The sequence below is a fragment of the Puma concolor genome, chromosome B2, assembly GCF_028749965.1.
Source record: "Puma concolor isolate L17-30 chromosome B2, mPumCon1.1.hap2, whole genome shotgun sequence".
NCBI lineage: Eukaryota > Metazoa > Chordata > Mammalia > Carnivora > Felidae > Puma > Puma concolor.
This window is the reverse complement of record NC_141671.1, coordinates 68,417,027-68,423,309: the sequence shown is the minus strand read 5'-3', so window position 1 is coordinate 68,423,309 and position 6,283 is coordinate 68,417,027. Positions and strand designations below refer to the sequence as shown.

Genomic DNA, 6,283 nt, shown 5'->3' with positions numbered 1-6,283 from the left:
AGATAAATAGTAGGGACTCCGTACAACCCTGGTGAATGAGTACAAGAAAGTGACTGCAGCACAGTCCAGGGAAGAGGAAAACAGCGTGAGACGAAGATCATCTAGGCTGAGAAGAGTCAAGAAGCAGCAAAGTTGCAGTCATTCCAGAAGCAAAACAAAATCCACCATTATATTGAAACAGAGGTTTTACCAATTTCTAGAGAGGAAGAATTATAAATTTATATCAGGAACCCCTCTATGTAGTTTTTAATGTATTTTTCTATTTGTTTTTATGCTTAAACCACTACGGTAATCAATGTACAGTTCTTCATCTACAAAATGGATCAACCATTTTTGATGAATGTCTTCTGTTGTATTTACAAAGGCATGTATTAAATCATTCTTTCAGACATTGCTTTAAATGCATGTTTGAACTTGACCATAACTTAACAACTGTAGTCATGCCACTGGTGCCCAGAGAAGACAAACCTTTAAAACATGGTACATTAGCAATACCTTCAGAGTGCAAACCAACACACAGATTGTTTTGCCAGTCGGTTGTGAACTTTGACTTGGTGGGACACAGAAAAGGAGTCATTGCCGTGCCTTTTCCTTCATAAACCTCAAGTTGCAATTGAAACTGTTACCAGAACCTTCTTCAAGAGGCTCAGAAAACAAAACAAAGGAGAAGAGAAACATGGCTTTATATGGTTGATCTTTCTTAAGTTCTTACTATGTGCTGAGCATGGATTTACATCCTCAAAATAATCATATATAATTCTCATTAACAATGAGGCTATAAGTTTGGAAATGTAAATGCTCACCCAAGTTCACACACACAGAATGATGAATCTGGGGTTTAAACCCAAACACCATCAAAAGATCAGTGACGAAACCCACTCTTCACAATGTTCCTATCCGGTGTACACACAATTCATTTAAAATATTCCACAACGATCTTTAGAACCTTAACAGAAGTCCATGGGGGAAGAAGGGAAGGGGAAACAAAATAGTTACAAACAGAGAAGGAGGGAGGCAAACCACAAGAGACTCTTAAACACAAAGAACAAACTGAGGGTGGATGGGGAGTGGGGGAGAGGGAAAACAGGTGATGGGCATTAAGTAGGGCACTTTTTGGGCTGAGCACTGGGTGTTGGATGTAAGCCAATTTGACAATAAATTATAATAAAAAATATTCCATAATGAATTCTGCAATAGTGATCATCTCTAGTGCATAGTTCTCTTTCTTGTTTGAATTGGATGCTTTTGTTTCTTCAAAGAGTTCATCTACTCCCACAGAACACTGGACATATTTTTAAAGGTCAAAACTAAATTCGAAATACGATTCATTGTAAATAAGTTCGTTGTAGAACCTGGCACTAAAGTGAGTTATATAAGTCTATTTCTCCTATAGTTTGTACAGAGACCCAATTAATATTGTTTCACTGAATAAGAAGTTACTGCAAAAGAGAATTCAAAAGGCTGTTTGCCTACCTGCAGGTTGTAAGTATGTTTTACATTCTCCAGCATGAGCACAATTTTAAGCAACACTAAACAGGTTCTTTCCCAGAAGAAGCTTCTATTTTCTCAAAATAATAACAGCATTGATTAATTGATGACTCTTTTTTTTAAATCACTCATATTAACAAGACCTATAAATATATTCCCATAAAATGCCATCTATTTCTCTGTATTCTCAAAAATACATTTTTAGGGGCGCCTGGGTGGCGCAGTCGGTTGAGCGTCCGACTTCAGCCAGGTCGCGATCTCGCGGTCCGTGAGTTCGAGCCCCGCGTCGGGCTCTGGGCTGATGGCTCGGAGCCTGGAGCCTGTTTCCGATTCTGTGTCTTCCTCTCTCTGCCCCTCCCCCATTCATGCTCTGTCTCTCTCTGTCCCAGAAATAAATAAACGTTGAAAAAAAGAAAATTAAAAAAAAATAATAATAATAAAAAAATACATTTTTAGAGGCTAGTAGAGAAAATGTTCTTCATACTGGGAAGGTTCCTAGCCCTTTGTTGATATGATACAGTGAAAAGACCACTAAACCAAACAATAAAATTTTAAAAAATAAGGAAAAAATATTGTCTCTGGCATCAAATAGAAGTCTGCAGTAATTAGTCTATGCCTCAATTTCCCTCTTTTGTAAAGAGGATAAAACACTGGTGTCACTTTTTTTTCACCTGAATTCCACCCTCTCCCCAGTTCCTCCACTTCTACTTAGAAAATTATAACCGATAAAGTCCAACTGAAATGCTCCCTTTTGTTTCTGTAACAGTCATTCAACCTCACCTCTGCCCTTTGAACTGGATTACAATGGCATTATACATACCTCTCTCTTAAAATATAATATTACATGATAGAATATAGTATAAAAGATTTTTTTCACATTTATTCCTTGATAGATATAAGCTCCTTGAGGAAAGCAAAACAAACAAACAAACAAAACCCACCATAGAACATATAACTTTAATATCCCTTCACAGTCCCTAACTTTAATTATTAAAAAAAAAGTACTTATACTAGTTATACTTCTGGAAGTATTAATAGTGATAGTAATAGATGCTGGGTACTAAGGAGGGCACTTGTGTTGAGCACTGGGTGTTACATGTAAATGATGAATCAATAAATTCTACACTAACACACTATGGGCGCCTGGGTGGCGCAGTCGGTTAAGCGTCCGACTTCAGCCAGGTCACGATCTCGCGGTCCGGGAGTTCGAGCCCCGCATCAGGCTCTGGGCTGATGGCTCAGAGCCTGGAGCCTGTTTCCGATTCTGTGTCTCCCTCTCTCTCTCTGCTCCTCCCCCGTTCATGCTCTGTCTCTCTCTGTCCCAAAAATAAATAAACGTTGAAAAAAAAAAATTAAAAAAAAAAATTCTACACTAACACACTAGATGTTAGCTAACTAGAATTTAAATAAAAACTTGAAACAAACAAAAAAATAATTTTAAAAGTACATCATATTACCATCCTTTTCCTTTCTATGGCAGGGATTTGATTCCTCCCAGAGAGGAATGTTAGTGGCTCTCAATAGGTCAGTGACGATACATTACAGCCTCATACAAGTTATGTTTGTTTGTTTTTTAATACCAATGCCAGGTCTCAGAGCAGGACTGTCAAATTAAGGTCATTTCTTTTTTCTTCCTCCCTCCCACCCACCCTTCCTTCCTTTCATTTCTTCCTTCCTTCCTTTTCCCCCTCCCTTTCTTTTTCTTTCTCTTTCTTTCTTCTTTTCTTTTCTTCCTTTCTCTCTCTCTCTCTCTCTCTCTTTCTTTTTCTTTTAATGGCAGTGGGTAGGAGGGCAGTCTCTAATGTTTACAGGACTGAAGACCATTGTTATAGGGGACCCATTCACTGACCTGAGTTTGAAGAAGGGCTGGAGCAGAGAGGATGCAGCACAGGTAGATGGTGACAGGTGGTTTAACTGTTGGGCTAGTTAACTGGGCATAATGCTTCTGAAAACAAAAAGGATAATTTTAAATTTTAAATTATTGTTCCATAATTCGTATACCTTTATCTAGGCTTTTAAGAGGATGGAATCAGACTGTCAGTGCTCCCAACTTTTGTTGTGCAAGTTCATCCAATTCATGCTCAGTTGAGCTGTTCTTCACTAACACACACTTCAATGAGATGTTTTCTCTTTTCACTAGCAATTCCAATAAATGTTTTCTTATAATTGGCAGATTTTTACAAAAAAAAATTAATAAAGCAAAAAGTTACTCCCAAAACAAACATTTTAAAATTATTTTATTTGTGGTTTCATATGGTGAACAGGAGTCCTCCCTTCCTCTGCCCTCTGTGCCTTTTGAAATTTGGATACAACCTTTTTCCAACAACAATAAAAAGAAAACATGTTTTCCCTTAATTGTGTCACCCAATCCTTCAGCCATGGTATTGAATGAATTAAGTCCGAGGAAGGCAAACTTTCCTATTTCATTTTGGAAACCCTGGACTTCATCAGGAACATTTCTCTTAAGGAGATGGGACCGGGCATAAACCTCAGGCACAGTCGTGAGTTTCTCTGAGCCCCGTGACCTGCTAGTGCACAACTGGCCATAGTCTTTCCTCTTGGGTCTAATAATATCCTCCATAGGCTTTTACTATCACACTGACAACTTCTTTTTTTTTTTTTTACACTCGTTTACAAGTACTTTCTCCTCTATTACGTTATCAACTTTTTGAGGAAACAAATATATACCCAGCACCTGGCACACAGACTAGCACGTGTGATTCAGCACCTGCTGCATTCCAAGGTCCACAAATAAATAAAATAAGAAAATTCAGATTTTTTCTTCATTCTTTTCTTGGACTAACTCACTTTTCAGATTTATAATAAAGGGCATCGAGCAATACACAAATCTGGTCAATTACACATTCTCCTTCTTTCTGATTTGTCTTTATTTTCTTTATCATAAGATTCCACAATTTGGGTAAGAGTAAGTTGATTCCCTATCAGATTGTTAGAGTTTATAGTCTATTCAGTGCCCCATTCTCAATCTAGTCATTTTTATTAATATTTCAAGAAAAATAAGAAATACAGGTTTCCATACCAGAAGAACACAAAATGTTAGTTAAAAAAAAATCTAAGGCTACTTCATATTTATTCTTATTATGTAAAAAATTAATAGCTCAATGACTACAGAGTGTTGAGTGAAAATGTTTATAAACCAGGACTTGTTATTTTTTTTACCCAGAAATCTTGGTGTTTTTTTTTAATTTCTGAAGAAAAATAAGCATATTACATATATAAGGACTAAGGAAATATACCTATGGGCTCAGGATGAAAATATTTCTCAAAGATATACTAACCATAAAACCACTTAATTATGGAATTGAAAATAAGTAGTTTCTGTGAATGTAATTACAAAATTATTCAAATGTTTAAAAATATTGTAAGAGAAGACATAAATTGCAAAACCCAATAATTTAATAAAAAATTTATTTCACATGTGAGATCAGACTAAGAAAAACAGGAAAAAACAGACGAGAAATACAAAGATGATAACATTTTCCAATAATGAATAAAATAAGAATCAGGTAAGAAGTGAAAGATTAGTATGATACCTTGTCCAAACACTTATGATTAATAAAAAAGAGAAATAAAACGAATGTAATTCTTCTACATTGCTATTGGAAAAAAGAGCAAGAATGAAAAAACTTAGCTTATAAAAATAAAGATACAGGGGCACCTGGGTGGCTCAGTCAGTTAAGCATCCAACTTCGGCTCAGGTCATGATCTCACAGTTCATGGGTTTGAGCCCCACATCGCTCTCTGTGCTGACAGCTTGGAGCCTGGAGCCTGCTTCGGATTCTGCGTCTCCCTCTCTCTCTCTGTTCCTCCCCTGCTCTCACTCTGTCTATCTCAAAAATAAATAAAGATTTTTTAAAAAATTTAAAAATAAATAAGTAAAGATACAAAACACAGGGAACAACAAAAGAGTGTAAGAATCATGAATAAATTGAAATAAGTAAAAACTGATAAATCTGTTACCATACTATTATGCAAATGTTTTAATTCCTCTATCAAAGAACAAAGACTCTTAGATTGGGTTAAAAAAAATAAGTCTAACCATTTGTTTCTTCTTAATGTTTATTTATTTTTGAGAGAGACAGAGACAGAATGCGAGTGGGTTAAGGGCAGAGAGAGAGGGAGACACAGAATCTCAAGCAGGCTCCAGGTTCTGAGCTGTCAGCACAGAGCCAGACGCAGGGCTTGAACACATGAGCTGTGAGATCATGACCTGAACTGAAGTCAGACACTCAACTGACTGAGCCACTCAGGTGCCCCTAACCATATGTTTTTTAAAACAGACATGTCTAAATAAATTATTTGAAAATTTTTAAAGTAAAAAAATGTGAAAATATATATGTAGAAAATATACAATAAAATAAAATAGGAATCTCAAGGGGTATAGTTGGTAAAGTGGGATTCAAAGGAAATAAACAAGGATGAGATTTTTAAATATTATTTTATATGAAACCTATGGTATGTCTATAACAGTTATCAACCTTTATGAATAATACAGCATTAAATTGAACAAAAAAATTCATAAATATAAGAAATATCTTATATCTTATACATTTATCTTATATCTTTCTTCTTTCTAAGAAAGTAACAGTACACAAACAAGTAGGTGAAAATAAATTAGAATATAAAGGACTAATTACGTGGAAATTAAAATTTGAAAAATAAGGAAATCATACACAAAGAGCTTTTGGAGAAAAAAGGAAATGATGCTGTAATTATACAACGTTTAGAAAATATTTTAAAAAAACTTTATGTGAAAATATAGAATGTATAGTCA

General features: G+C 35.4%; 1 long non-coding RNA gene across 1 annotated transcript in view; it reads right to left on the bottom strand.

The window, feature by feature from the left end:
* Positions 1 to 1,473: 1,473 nt before the first annotated feature.
* The window catches only part of LOC147581032 (uncharacterized), a 370,816-nt gene continuing 366,006 nt past the window's right edge, over positions 1,474 to 6,283 (bottom strand). Inside the window, exons 5-6 of the long non-coding RNA XR_015250827.1 lie at positions 3,338 to 3,433; positions 1,474 to 1,558 (exon numbers count right to left, since the gene is read on the bottom strand). This is a non-coding gene — a long non-coding RNA (uncharacterized LOC147581032). The remainder of the gene's footprint in view (positions 1,559 to 3,337; positions 3,434 to 6,283) is intronic.